This window comes from Tachysurus vachellii, chromosome 2 (genome assembly GCF_030014155.1).
Source record: "Tachysurus vachellii isolate PV-2020 chromosome 2, HZAU_Pvac_v1, whole genome shotgun sequence".
Lineage (NCBI taxonomy): Eukaryota > Metazoa > Chordata > Actinopteri > Siluriformes > Bagridae > Tachysurus > Tachysurus vachellii.
The window spans coordinates 26,358,493-26,374,582 of NC_083461.1; the positions used below are offsets into that span (position 1 = coordinate 26,358,493).

The window sequence follows — 16,090 nt, forward strand, 5'->3', positions numbered from 1 at the left end:
ACACACACACACAGTTTCTCCCTCACACACACAGTTTCTCCCTCACACACACAAACACACTGTCTCTCCCTCACACACACACAAACACACTGTCTCTCCCACACACACACACACGCACACTGTCTCACCCTCACACACACACACATACACACAGTTTCTTTCTCACACACACACACTGTCTCTCCCTCACACACACACACACACACACACACACACACACACACACACTGTCTCTCCCTCCCTCACACACACAATGTCTCTCCCTCATACACACACACACACACAAACACACACACTGTCTCTCCCTCACACTCACACACACACACACACACTGTCTCTCCCTCACTATTAATTAATAATTGTTAATAATAATAATAATAATAATAATAATAATAATAATAATAATAATAATAATACTTGTGATCTTTAGGAGTGATGAGGATGAATCTTACCTTCTGCACACTTGACACTTGTTTACAAAATTAAACAGAATTTGTTGTTTCCTCCTTTTCTGTATTTTTCTTTTTCCTTTTTAGTTATTTTGAGATTTAAGATGTCTAAGATTCTCGAATGTCGCTCTCACTCTCACTCACGTCCTTTTTCCTCTGCTGAAGATTATAAAAAAACTTAAGTAATGAACTTATGAGGGAGGGTGTGACTGCATACCTACACACACACACACACACACACACGCACAGACACACACACAGACACAAACACACACACAGACACAAACACACACACACAAGCACACACACACACACACACACACACACCTGATCGCTAGTCCAACAGGTTTTACAGGTATAACCATTCATAAATACTTAAAAACATCTCTCTCTCTCTCTCTCTCTCTCTCTCTCTCTTTCTCTCTGAAGGAGATGCACAAACACAGGGTTAGTAAAAGCTCTCAGCTGTTCGGGTGTTCTGTAGTTTAAGGGTTGAACAGGTTACACCTGATAATTATTGAACCTGTTAACGAGTTCTGTTTTCATTCCCCAGAAGTTCTGCTCGAATCTCTGCACATTATACAGATTTATTTGATTGTGTGAATCATTACCCGAGTGTGTGAATCTCACACGTGGTGAAGATTAAAGATTTATTATGGAAGGAGTCTCCAGTGTTGTTCCTGAGTGTTCTGAGCTTCCTGACAGGGAAAACACCCAGAGGTTCAGTACAATACAAACACTGATTTAAGAAACCTACAGTGTTGTTATTTTGTTCTCTGTATTACACGCCGTCATTGTTCATATTATTCTGTGTACTGTGTGGATTTGTATTACAGTATTATTACAGTATTACAGTATTGTTTTACCTCACACAGTGTTGGTTGTGAGTTGAACGCCCGCATCTGACTGCGAGTCTGATTTGAAAGCATTGTTAGATTTCCAGTGAACATAAAACATTTTGTTTGATATCAGAACAAGTGTCGGGTTTTGTAAATGTACTTAAAATCTGAGGATTTGTTTTTGTGTTTAAAGACTTTGCCATTTAGAACAAACTGTGCTAAATGTATGTTGTTGATTATATGAAATTTTTTATTTCTGTCTAAATAGAGTTCAAAGAAACTCGTGTGAATGCAGAGGGCGGGACAGTGCTGCTTTCTGATTGGCTGATCAGAGCCTATTCTTTTACACAGCAGACCCTGGGGCTGTTAAAAAAAGGTCTACAATAAAAACAAAATAAACAAAAACATGAACAGTAGGAACCTCTGTGACCTTTAACTTTCAAACACCTCCCCAGGAACCTAATGCCCACGAGCTGCAGGTAAAGAAAGGAAGTTTGTTCAGCACTGTGTGTGGTGTTTCTACTGATACACAGCAGCGGGGTGATGTTTCATGTGCAGTAATATACACCTGTGCTTCTCAGAGATATTATCATAGAAAACTAATCAACACCTACAGACCAATCAGAATCCAGAACTCAGCAGCGCTGTGAAAGGAAAGAATGCATTGTCTTAGAGCTGGATTGTTAGAGAAGAATGTTAACTGATGATGTAATAAGAAAAGTCTCCAGTAGTGATTTACACACCACATTAATCAGAGCTGCTGAAATAAACTCCACTCACTCACCTTGTGTAGAAAGATCCAGAACATTTTCTCTTCACAGCAGAGTAGTATACCAGGAAATAAACACTGTGCGCTGTCTCAGAATATTAATCACAACACAGTCTCATTGGATACACACATACATTTATCAACAACAACAAAAAAGAATAACTTCATTCAAATTATATAATAATAAAAATAACATCATTATTTTTTACATTTATTTATTTAGTTTATTATGCAGGGAAATAAGAAAGCTGCTATGAAAAGACCAGACGATGTGCAGGAGGGCCTGCAGGCCTGTTGATGAGAAATGTTGAGGAGAAGAACTAGACTGGTCTGCGCTGACAGAAAGTCTATAATAAATCATTCATTAACTGTGGTGAGCAGAAAAGCATCTCAGCATGAGCAGCACATCAAACCTGGAGCTTCTACAACAGCAGTACTGTATTAGCTTTGATAATTGTAAATTCTGTTGATTGGAAGGTCGTGAGTTTGAATCTCAGGTCCACCAAGCTGACACTCCTGGGCCCCTGAGCAAGGCCCTTAACCATCAGTTACTCAGCTGTATAAATGAGATAAATGTGAGTTGCTCTGGATAAGAGTGTCTGCCAAATGTCCTAAATACAAATGTAAAGAAATCCTGAGGTAGAGACACTATACAGCGTCGACAGTGAAGAAGACACTGTTTAAATCAGTAAGTCTCTGAAACCTGCTCATGTCCCTTGAGGTAGATTTACATATGAACAAAAAAAAAAAGAAATTTTACACAAATTATGTACCTTTTTCAAATCAGAACCGTGCTTGTTGTCCACACTCACAATCTTAGGCTTGGTCTGGTGCTGTGAGGACTAAAGAAAGAAAACATCTGTGTACACAGGTGTAGATGAGGACATGATAAACATCTAAACATTACAGAACCTCTAAAGGAACACTTCAATCTTCACATGTTCATGTTACAGGTACAGAACTGTTTGATTTTATTAATATTTGAATGATTTCATAATTCCTTTTTTTTTTTTCAGTATTTAAATTTGCAAAACTTTCAATGTTTCTGTAGCTACATTCTGGCAAAATGGCCAAAGATATTTCATTCATTCATTCATTCATTCATCTTCTACCGCTTATCCGAACTACCTCGGGTCACGGGGAGCCTGTGCCTATCTCAGGCGTCATTGGGCAACAAGGCAGGATACACCCTGGACGGAGTGCCAACCCATCGCAGGGCACACACACACACTCTCATTCACTCACGCAATCACACACTAGGGACAATTTTCCAGAGATGCCAATCAACCTACCATGCATGTCTTTGGACCGGGGGAGGAAACCGGAATACCCGGAGGAAACCCCCAAGGCACGGGGAGAACATGCAAACTCCACACACACAAGGTGGAGGCGGGAATCGAACCCCGACCCTGGAGGTGTGAGGCGAACGTGCTAACCACTAAGCCACCGTGCCCCCGAAGATATCTCACTAAAATAAAAAGATTTTAATTTCATCTTTAATCTTTCTGATAAAAATCAGGTACATAAAGAGCCAGAAAGCCAAAACACAGCTTTAAAAGATTTTTAATTGAGTTTTCAGAAATGTAAACTATTTATTTTGTGTAGAAATCTTACACAAACTCAGATGATTAACTGATGTATAATGCGATTAACAGAAAGTCTCCTTGAGTTTGGTCTGCTTTCAGATCTGAGAATGTTAATAACTCTAATGCTACATCATTATTTTTTTGAAGGCTCGTGTGATGATCTTATCCTTCACTCTAAATAAATTCTTGTTGAGATATTTATCAGAGTTTGTGTTTTTTATACAGATAATTGTTGCTTCCCTTTCAGCTTGATCACATAAGATATCATTTTGACTATAAGATTAAAACAAATGAGACTTTTACACTTTGAACATAATGACAATTTTTATTTTAATATTCACAGATCCTCATCTGTCATGAAGCAGTTTATTATCTTTGTCCTTGTTTTCACTGGTGACAATTAATCTAGAAATTCTTTATATCTGTGAAATATCTCATCTGTAAATGCTCCTTTTCTTTGATGGCTTGTACAGATGGACAAACACTTATGGGTTACAAAGATGTGAGAAACAACCTACAAAAATCTTAGCATGAAGAAATGAGAAAAGGTTAAAGTTCCTTCCCTGATGTAGGAGTCTTCTACAGAGCTTCCAGCTTTATTCTTTATTACATGGAGCTGTAAGACAGCTACATTAACACTATATCCTGGTGATGTATCTTTTACACATTCCAGTTCAGAAAGTAGGGGAAAAAAATCCAGAAATCTGTTCTAAAAATCTAAATCAATACACAAAACAAATGATTATGTATGATAGTATGATATGTAAATATATGATTTCAGGGGAGTGTAACGGTGTGTGTTTAGTTGTGTGTTTAGCTGTTTGCTCAGGTGCATGTTCAGGTGTGAGTTCAGGTTTGTGTTCAGGTGTGTTCACGTGTGTGTTTGTGTGTGTTCAGGTGCATGTACAGGTGTGTTCAGGTGTGTGTTCATGTCTGTTTAGGTGTTTGTACAGCAGTGTTCAGGTGTGCGTTCAGGTGTGTGTTCAGGTGTGTGTTCATGTGTGTTCAGGTGTTTGTACAGCAGTTTTCAGGTGTGTGTTCAGGTGTGTTCATGTGTGTGTTCGTGTGTGTTCAGGTGTTTGTACAGCAGTGTTCAGGAGTGTGTTCAGTTGTGTTAAAGTGTGTTCATGTGTGTTCAGGTGTTTGTACAGCAGTTTTCAGGTTTGTGTTCAGGTTTGTGTTCAGGTGTGTGTTCAGGTGTATCAATGGTGACATTAATTCAGGAATTCCACACTTCTGCCTTCTGATGATTCTGCACGGTGTTCCTCAGTTCTCCTCGTGAGGAAGCAGCACATGACGCTGCAGGTGATGTCTGATGGAGGTGTGTTTGACTCTGCTGTGTTAGACCTGGTGAGTTGCAGGACGTCTCCGTCTCTGTATCTGATCAGAATTACAGGGAAAAGTTCCTCTGTTCTGAGGACAATTTACACTGCATTGCCACACCCACTCACACCCATAGCAACCAAGTAACTACCTGTGTTACCATAGCAACCACCCGGCAACACCCTAATGATACTCCAGAATAACTTCTTAACATTATAATCCTTCATCCCAAACTTTATTAACTTGATGAATTGTTTAACATGAATTGAATAACAGCCATGGAAGTAAATTCTAAAATATCTTTATACTTTGTTAATATTGTGTAAATTATTCAATAAATGAATAAAACCCTTTTTTCTAAAGACATTTATTTATGACTATTATTTAGTTAAGTAAATGGAAATGAGCAAGTATTTGTGCATCGTATGCATTTGTAAGATTTACCACAAGGTGTCGCTCAACACAAAGAAAAGAACAAACAACACAGCAGCAGAGAGAGTTTCAGACCTCCACCACGTATAAAAAAAAAACATATCAGAGAATTAAATTCTTTTGTATGTTAGAAATACAAGTTCATAGAAACCCCCCGATTAGATGGCTAGCAATAGTGTTACAAAACCTACGGGAACATACAGACACTATATCACCTCTCATATGCCTTCATTATTGAGTTCAGGTGTTTCATCCACACACATCACTAACAGGTGAATTAAATCAAATCTCTGTTAGCAGTAGATTGGATTGTAGTGAAAAGTCAGTCTGAGAGATTTCTATTTCTGCCCTGTTTGATTTGTCCTGTCACCTGCAAGTGCTACTGCTGTGAAATGTACGCATGTGAAATGTGTCTAAGTATAAATACATAAGTAAATCCTTCTCATACTAAAAGCTAACAGTGTCCTGAGTAATTTTATATCAGACTTTAAAATAAACAATAAAATAATTCATGATGAAAACATCTGATAAGTCGAGTTCCAGCTACTCTTGGATTAAAATGATATTAAATCAGCTACACCACAGTCTGTTTACTCTAAATGTTAGAATTGTTATATGTCACATTCAGCTTCTACTCCTGCAGGTCAGTTTACCATTTTGGTATAAAAATAAGATTGGCTGAAATAAACTTATTGTGATATTAATATTTAAAGAAACCATAAATGCTAGAGCAAAGTTCTCTTGAGTCAGTGTATACTTCATACCAAAGCACACCATTAATGGGATTATTTGATTAAAAATATCAGAAGATTTAGGGAAACAATTCTGAAAGCCTTTTTTTTTTTTGGCCCACCGTCATCCCTTTCCCTCGCTCCTGGTCCTGGTGTCCTCAGACCTCTGAGCAGAGGGAGACTGAGGAAAAGCATCACACCCAGAAACACGGTGTACACAAGTCCAAAGGCATCTAAGGGGAGTTTAGAAATATAATATAAGGACTGAGACAGCTACACAATACCTCATCGCTTTATATTTTAGGAAGGTAATCGGGTGGATGACTGCCATGTAGCGCTCAATACTCACACAGCACTGCAGCAGTAAGCGAGACGTCATACAGGTGCCAGTAATAAACAATACTGGATGATAAAAGCAGAGCTTTTCAAAGTTGACATGACAGAGGACAAAGAGAGGCGCCAGGACAGCAAAGAGGATTACAGATGCAATTTGACTCAGAGTGAAAATCAGAGATCTGTCCCGTGCTCCAGCTCGCGTGAGGAAGACGAGCACACAGTTGTTTAGAGGAAGTCCAACACAGAAGTTGATGTTCTCTGAGGCCATAACAATGGGCAAAGACAGTCCCAGAATCACTGGATCCAGATTAGTTTTATTCATCTTCTCACACAGGACCTCAGGTGGCTAAAGGTACAGAGGAGACATGCGACGGCACACAGTTAATATCACAAAGGTGTGTTTTTAAATAAACACTTGTGTATTGAACTACGGCATGAATTCCACATGTGAGATACCGAAGGAGAGGAACACTGAGTGCTGGGGTGGTGTGATGGTATGATGGAGTGATGGAGTGATGGTGAAATGTTGTGATGGTGTGATGGAGTGATGGTGTAATGGCATGATGGTGTAATGGAGTGATGGTGTAGTGATATGATGGAGTAATCACACTTTCTCTTTCTCATAAATTTTGTCTCATTAAGAAGAAAAGAAGAACTTGTCACGTTACAGAGAAAACACAAAGTTAAAACTTTCCCTCTGACTGTTACAGAACAAACTTCTCCATAAAGATTCACCACAATGATGATTACACACACTTTTAATTCGTTTACCTGGAGCGTTTGAGGTCCCTGTGACTGAGCCGTTGCTATAGAAACAATAACATATTAGAACGTGAATAGAAACCTATCAGAGCTGCTGTTCTACATCCAGATCATTATCCGAATGTCCTGAGAGTAAATATACCAGAACTGAGTGGAAGCCGGTGCTCCAACAAGTGTTTGTTTGTTTGGTGTTTGAGAAAACCCCTTAATCCTAATATTAAGGCCACATCTTCCCTTTGTATAGCCATGTGATAAGTTTACTTTCTTTCTTATATTACACAAGCAGTGGTTTTGTTTTCTGTTTAATTTGCCTTCGAAGCGTCACACCTGACCCTGCATCTGCTTCTACCTTTAATCATTCAAAACTTTATGCACAAATTGAAGCCTGAGTGATTCTCCCTCATTTACATTGTCCACTCAATCATTTCCAGAAGGTCTGTCTGCTGCGTCTCAGAGCTTTTCAAGTATAGGGCAGACTCTCAAAAATGATATGTTTTCCATCACTGCAATGGAAACAGGAAGTGTTTAGGGATACTGCACTGTCTGGTCATAGACCTAGAAGCTTCCTAGAAGCTTCAGGTTCTTTTCATTATACATTTACAATTATTTGTTTAATGTATAAAAACATTCAGCTTTAACAAACAAGTACAAACTGAATTTAACTCTGATTGGCTGATTTGATTTTCTGGATGCTAACTCTAATGCTAATTCTAATGCTAACGCTAAGGTTAACTCATCCATCTCTTTTTTACGTTAGGGAAAATAAATCACAATGAGATTTATTTAATATTTGAGCTGATGGTTTAAACACTGTTGCCTGTCAAGAATAGAAAGAATTACAGTTATGTAACACAATACACACGTTACATTATTTGCTTAACACTTTTAGCCATTAGCTTTACATATTACTATGTACTATAATATTACAAAAATTCAGGATTGTACTGTAATATAAAAAATACAATCATGTTTAAACTCAGTAAGTGAACTTACATGTGTAAAGTTTTCTCTTATGCTATTATTCTAATATTAAAACGTTCTTAAACAATTATTATAGTTAATTAAACAGTCAGTAATTACAGAGATACAAGAGAAACGTTGTCTAATGTCTAATTAAACACTGGAAAATCCTCCATGAAGAAATTACATCCTTACTGAAACTATAAATGTCATTCGTTAGAGCAATGAGTCGTTTTCTTGGTTTGGTTTGTTGTTTGTATAACATTTAAACACACACACACACACACACACACGCATGTGTGCGCACACACACACACAGAAACACAACATGATACTGCTGTCACTTTAACAATCTGATGTACAGACACATTGCTTTTTCTTTGATTTTTTTTCCAACTTACATAAGTGACTGTGTTCAGCTGAACCTCAGCAAGATGATAAAATTTTGTGTTTATTTCACTCCACATGTGGACCTTTTTATTTGTTGATGAAGTTGTGTATTGCTTGTGCACTCGAGTCCAATCTCAAGTACTAGAACTATAAACTTTACAATGATGTAATATTTGTTTCCCTTCCCTCTGATTGTTGAAGTGAATTAAAATGTACAGATTTATTTGAAGAGATACAGACTTGATGGTCAGATGGAACTTTTTCGCATTTACATTGGTGTCATCGTTCTAATTTGATTAGCAAATAATGGACTTATAAGAAGCAGAGCTGGTTTGTAGAAGACATAGAACAAACGTTTTAAAATAGATGCATGCTGGCAGTAAAGATCTGTATCTTGCAGAGCTGTTAAGAAATCACTGTGTTCCATCTGACAGGTACGGATTAATGTGGCCTGTGTTTTGGGCTCATGTCTAACAGTTTATTGTTAATTTCGGCTTTAACTGCTTTTACCTTAATGTTGAACAGCATTCAAACTGTGTACATTGTTTTAGAATCTACTGTGTATGTGTGTGTGTGTGCTAGATGAGATCTTCTAAACCTAAATTTTTCCCATCAACAATTTTGTTTCTAATTTGAGTTTGACTGGTTGTTTATTTTAACACTCCACAGTTACTCATCTGTCATGAGGCAGATTTTCACTCTTCTGTGTTTCACAGGTGGGAACAGATTTAAAAATCATTCATCACTGTAGTTTACTGTACATGAGCTCTTCTTTTATATTGGTTGCAATTTTTCTGAGAAACATTAAAAATGTATTAATTAGTTTTGACAATATATTGATATAAAATGATGTTGTTTATTTATTTATTTATTTATTTATTTATTTATTTATTTATTTATTTGTTAAAAAGACATCTCATTTCTGTGTGTTTGCTGATATGATGAGGTTGGGTTGTTAGGATTTATTCAAGTAGAAACATGTGAATGAATTAAAACCGTAGAAATTTTAATTTCAAATCAGGAAGAACCCAGATCATGAAACAAATGATTTGTTGATATTAGGTTAGCGACACTGACTGAGCGTAAACGTGAAGTTTAAATAGTTTTAGCTCCTACTCTCCGGTTAATGGTGAGAAGGACCTAGGACCTAGGTAACCAAAAATTCTGATATGTTTGAGATTTATAAGAGACCGATGAAAGCAGAAAGACTAGCAAACATGTCTGTTCTGGAATCAGCAGCTGCTTTACTCCAGTAATTCAGTCAACAACGTCAAAGTTTATGCTAAAACATTTTTACTCAGAAAAGGCTCAATTTATCCTTTAAGTTAAGTTATAAATCTGCCCTAATCACCAACAGGTGCTGTGCTGATAGCTGTATCCAAGCTGCCACCATTCCGCCATAAATATCCTGTGATCATGACCCGCAAGACCTGGCCTCAGGCACAGAACTACTGCAGGGTGATGTGCAATGACCTGGCAACCATCGAAAGTACTGATGATTGGAAAAGACTGACAAAAGAAGGGGAGAGAGTGCACCTGACTGATCGTGCCTGGATCGGATTATAAAACGATGTTGATAGCTGGCGCTGGTCTTTAGACAACCTTCCACTGAAGAATATTACTCTGAGGAAATGGGCCTCTGGAGAACCCAATAACGACAATGGGGATCAATCATGTGTTTACATTAAAAAAGGAAAGTGGTTTGATGAATCCTGCATAGATATTAAACAGATTATATGTTTTAACGGTGAGTCAACAGCCTGATTTTGATTTGTCTGATTTTGTGAATTGGTTTATTATGAAGAACAAGATCTTTAAATAAAAAGATTTCAACACAGGATCACAAGATCACAGAAGTGTTTAATCTGATCCAGATTTTCCCTTTAATGTTTTACTCATTGTCCTTCACAGCGAGTAACAGTGGTGCTGACCGGTTTGTTGGTGTCTCCAGTCCTCAGATGAGCTGGACTGAAGCTCAGACTTACTGCAGAACATTTCACACTGATTTGGCCAGTGCACTCAACCAAGCCGACAACGACCTGTTACAGCAGGTGGCACATGACCAGGGAGCCTCCTGGATCGGACTCTTTAGGGACACTTGGAAGTGGTCAGATGGGACCATCTCCTACTAATCTCCTGTGGAATTCATTACAAGCTAATAATTTTTATAAAAATGAAGACTGTGGAGCTCTTTATAAGGGATCGTTTGCTGATCAAGATCGTACCGAAGCTTATTACTCCATCTGTCACACTCGTAGGTTTTTATTTACATGATTTCTACTATATTCAACTCTGTATGTCTGTCCAACATTAGTTCAGGAATGTCACTGATGATTCTCCACTTTGTTCCTCAGTTCTCCCGGTGAAGGAACGACATGTAATGAGGCTGCAGGTGAAGTGTGATGGCCATGTGTTTGATCCTGATGTGCAGTCGTCTGTTTTAGAGCAGGTGAGTTTCAGGACGTCTGTGTAATTGTGTTCATCATAACAGAAAGATCTTTTTAAGTATATATGGTTATTTCTAAAAGGATTTTAATACAAATTTGCTTATTACACAAGCCACGATTTCATGGCACGATTTATGCTGTGATTCTTCCTCATTTACATGACCATTCATCCATTTAATGTCTGCTGTGTCAAAGCTCAAGACAGTTTCTCAAAAATGATTCATTTATCACAATTACAATGAAAACAGAAAGTGCTGAAGCCCAAACCTTAAAGCGGATTTATTAATGATACTCAAATCAAATCATGACTCTGTTCTTCAGATCAAGAAGAAACTGAAGGAAAATGGCGTGATGGAGAACATCACAGTGACCTGGAGGGTTCAGCCAGACCGAAACATCTTTAAGAAGAAGAAGAACAAAGACCTGTAATGTATAAATGTTAGAAAATCTCTAAATCTCATGTTAGAATTTTATATATCTATTTATCTCCTCAAATCACTCTAAATCTACTCAAAGTGAGGGCATCATAGGGAATAGATCAGTAACAGGAATAATTACCATATTTATTTAACTTTTTTTATTATTATTGTTGTTGTTGTTGTTGTTGTTATTATTATTTATTTATTTTTATTTTATTATTATTATACTTCTGTATAATCCATAAAAGTTCTCATTGTTCTGTTACATATGTACAGATCTCTTACTCAGGTTTAGAGATTTATCTTCAAACACTTATAAGTCAACTTAAATTTTAAATAAAAAATATCCCTACAATGTTTCTGGGATATTTATTTTAATAGCTTTTGTCTCTGTCCTTTTCCAGAGTAGATAAATAATATATTCAATTCAATTAATAGTTATTTAATAGGTGAGTTAATTCAAATAATTAATATCTTATTCGGTTCTTATTAATACTTTAGCTCTTTGTATCCGCTGTATCTTGTAATACTGTTATTTCTGTTCATTTTTAATAAAAGATGGTTGTTTCTGTTATACAGTTACAGTAAGTGTGTGAACATTTTATGTGCTTATACAATTTCACATCTTGCAACAACTTGCAAGAAACTGAACATCAGAGAATCAGATGTTGTTTAGATGGGATTTTGTTTTTACCATATTACTGAAGTTTCAGGTTCAGGGCAAACAGAACAAAGAACAAATCCAGAAAGCTCCACAAACAAGGTCAGAGTCAAGGACCATACAGGAGACAACAACTTACAACATACACAATAGAAATATGAGCAAAACTCAATCTGACTTGATGACTGAGTACTTAAAGAGTCAATGAACAGGAGAAATGGTTCATTCAATTCAATTCAATTTATTTGTATAGCGCTTTTAACAATTCACATTGCCTCAAAGTAGCTTTATAGAAGTATAGAACAGATAAAATAGCTAAATCAAAGTAACAATAAAAATTAGGGCTGGTAAGCGATTAAAAAATTTTAATATAATTAATTACATGATGTGGCAATTAATTAATCTAATTAATCGCATTTATTCATTCATTCATTTTCTACCGCTTATCTGAACTACCTCGGGTCACGGGGAGCCTGTGCCTATCTCAGGCGTCATCAGGCATCAAGGCAGGATACACCCTGGACGGAGTGCCAACCCATCGCAGGGCACACACACACACTCTCATTCACTCACGCAATCACACACTAGGGACAATTTTCCAGAGATGCCAATCAACCTACCATGCATGTCTTTGGACCGGGGGGAGGAAACCGGAGTACCCGGAGGAAACCCCCAAGGCACGGGGAGAACATGCAAACTCCACACACACAAGGTGGAGGCGGGAATCGAACCCCGGTGTGAGGCGAACGTGCTAACCACTAAGCCACCGTGCCCCCTTAATCGCATTTAATTGCACATAAATATTAGTTGAGAATTTCCTGCAAAATATTTAAAATGATTGTGTTTGGATCGAACCAATATAACAAATAGCAGTTTTTTTATTTAACACAAGCCTATCACTTAGGCTACAATGGTCATAACATTTTTTTATTATTGAACACAAGCCTATCACTTAGGCTACAATGGCCTATCACTTAGGCTTCACTTAGGCAAAGTAGCCTTAACAGCCTCTTCATTCCGTAAGAGACGTGTGATCATATCGAGTGATGAGTTCCACCTCGTTGAAACGTCCTGTATCAGTTGCTCTCTTTGTTGTCCGATTGCTGTTTGTTGCTGATGTAGCTCCTCTGTGTTAGCAGGGCTGTGCGTAAAATGTCCTACAATTTTGGGACACTTTCAACAAACCCACTGTCCGAAAAGCAAACAGTAATGGTCCTCTGCAATATGTGCGCGGCACCGGGGATGTGATCAAACGGAAGTTTTCTTGCTGCTGCAACCATATTTCGAGCGTTGTCCGTTCCGATAGTGGTCAGTTTTTCTGTAATGTTCCACTTGTCTGCCACCGTTAGGAACTGTTCGGCACATGCATCAGAATAATGCAGTGTCTCTGTTTTAAGTACCGTTAATGCGAAGGACTGAAGTGTCCAGGTAACACCTAGATAGTTGTGATTACTGATTGAAGTCCAGTGGTCTCCGGTCAGAGCAACATATTGTGATTGAGTCAATTTTTCCTGTTTTGATAGATTTTCGGTGTCATACAGCTGATTATTGCAAGATGTGTAGTTGTTGGTACAGGTGTGGGGAGGGGCAGGGCACGTTAAATGCGTTAAAAATATTAATGCGTTATTTTTTCTCATAATTAATGAATCTAATTAACGCGTTAAATTACCAGCCCTAATAAAAATAAATAAATAAGTAAAAATAAAGTTAAAAACATGAGTATGTTATGTATCACTGCTGATCATCAGGTGATTCATCCCCAGGTCATGATCTTACAATATTCCTGCATAACGATCTGATCTCTCCTTCAGTCACAGCTCACAACCTTGGAGGTAACCATGGACACATAACTGTCCTTTACCTCTTATGTCTCTAATGTGACTCGCTCATGTCGGTTTCTTCTCTACAACATTAGAAGGATTCGGCCATTTTCCTCCACACAGGCTGCTCAGGTAATTGTTCAGTCTCTTGCCATATCAACACTGGACTACTGCAGCTCTCTCTATCAGGTCTACATACTGTATGAACACAATTCATTCTCAGTAAATTACCCATAATGCAACTGTGTGACTTGTCTTCATCCTGCCTAATTTCTCCACAGCACCACACTGGCTCCTGTAGCTGAACACATCAGATTTAAACACTGATGCTGGCCTACAAAGCCAAAAACAGACCATCTCCCTCTTACCTCAAACCCTCATTACCCCTCACACTGCACCTCACACCCTCAGATCTACAGCACTACTCCACTGGTCCCACCATCTCTCAGGGTAAGAGGTAAGTTTACTACAAGACTCTGTTCTGTTCTGCACTGAGGTGGTGGAATGAACTTCCCCTAGAGGTCCAGACAGCCGAGTCACTGGATATCTTCAAACCACAGTTAAAGACCTACTTCTTCATGAAATACTAAACTAGCACTTTCTCCCCTGTTTGTTGAATGTGTGTATTTAAAAAAACCTGAACCTTAGGTTGATGGTATCTTAAGCCTGTAACCAAGTGAAACAGTGCTATATTTTCATCAACAGAGACTTAAAAGCACATTTGTACGTCACTCTGTATAAGAACGTCTGTAACATGCCGTAAATGTAAACGTGTTAGAATCATGTCTTGCCAAATCTTTGCTATGGAATCAGAGTTTATTTCTCTCTGACTGTTCAGGGAAATCAAATCTACACAACAAATGACTTTATTCAAAAGACAAACAAACCCTCTTGCTGGGCAGTACGTCTTCTAATTTGATTACTGAGACTAACAAATTAGGGCTGTTCAGAAAGCAGAGTGCATTTGCATTAGATATCTCATGGAAAGGGCTTTTTTTTTTCTCATGGAAATTTGCTCCTGAGGCCATACATGGATTTCTGGATATCCTTTGAGTTATTACTAAGTAATATTACTAACTATAACTATAACTAATATTATTAAGTTACACTCATGCTGGTTTAGTTTGCAGTAGAATAAGTCACATGTCTTTAGTTTGAGGTGTTTATTTAACTCGACTTATTAACAGCAGTAACAGACTGATGGTGTTTGCTGACCTGAATCAGTGCACAGATGATGGAGCCACAGAGTCATGCTGTTCTACACTCTACATGTTAATAAAACTCTATCGATATAACAGTATGAACCTTTTTTGTGACTCTTCATGGGGATTCAAATGAACACAAATTGTTGACAAATTCAAAAGATAGCCAAACCCTGCGGCTGGACGGTGCTTCTTCATGTTCGCCAAATGTGACTAACAAATTTTATGTGCAAGAAGCAGAACTGGCTTGTGTAAGGTCCCACGACTGGAGTTTCTGTTCTAGTAAGACTTTTACGAAGAGATCATTCTGGCAGTGAACATCATAATGTCAATAATATAATATAATAATAATTATTATAATATAATATAATAAAATAATAAAAAATAATATTACATAATATAATTTTAAGATAAGATAAGATAAGATAAGATAAGATAAGATAAGATAAGATCTAGCTTTATTCGTCCCACAATGGGGAAATTTCTCTGTTACAGCAGCAAAGAGAAAGAAATGCAAATATATAAAAAGACATAATATAATATACAGTATAAACACAACACAATGTATAAATACAGAGAAGAAAAAAGAGACCACAAGTAAGTAGTTACACTAACAGACATATTGCACACAGGTAATATTGCACGTTTTTTAAAGATTTCTGTTATTGCACGTGTTTAAATACTTTGTTATTGTTATTATTGCAGTTAAACAGTAATAACAGTGTGTATTGTTATGGTGACTGGTTCACTGGGAGCAGCTTTGATTGTAAAGTCTAATAGCAGCAGGGAGAAAAGACCGTGTATAGTATAATATAATGTATTATATTATTTATAGTTTAAAAATTTGATTAATTAATATTTGAAATTTGCTGATTACTTCTTTTATTGTTTTTATAAATGATTTTAATTCTTTGTGTTTTTGTTTATATATTTGTCTCTAATTTGCCTATAAAGCCTCACAACT

General features: G+C 37.3%; 1 protein-coding gene across 1 annotated transcript in view; it reads right to left on the reverse strand.

The window, feature by feature from the left end:
• The window catches only part of btr01 (bloodthirsty-related gene family, member 1), an 11,790-nt gene extending 11,162 nt beyond the window's left edge, over positions 1-628 (reverse strand). The window contains exon 1 of the mRNA XM_060864063.1: positions 453-628. The gene's annotated coding sequence lies outside the window, so the exon portion shown is untranslated. The remainder of the gene's footprint in view (positions 1-452) is intronic.
• Positions 629-16,090: the final 15,462 nt, after the last annotated feature.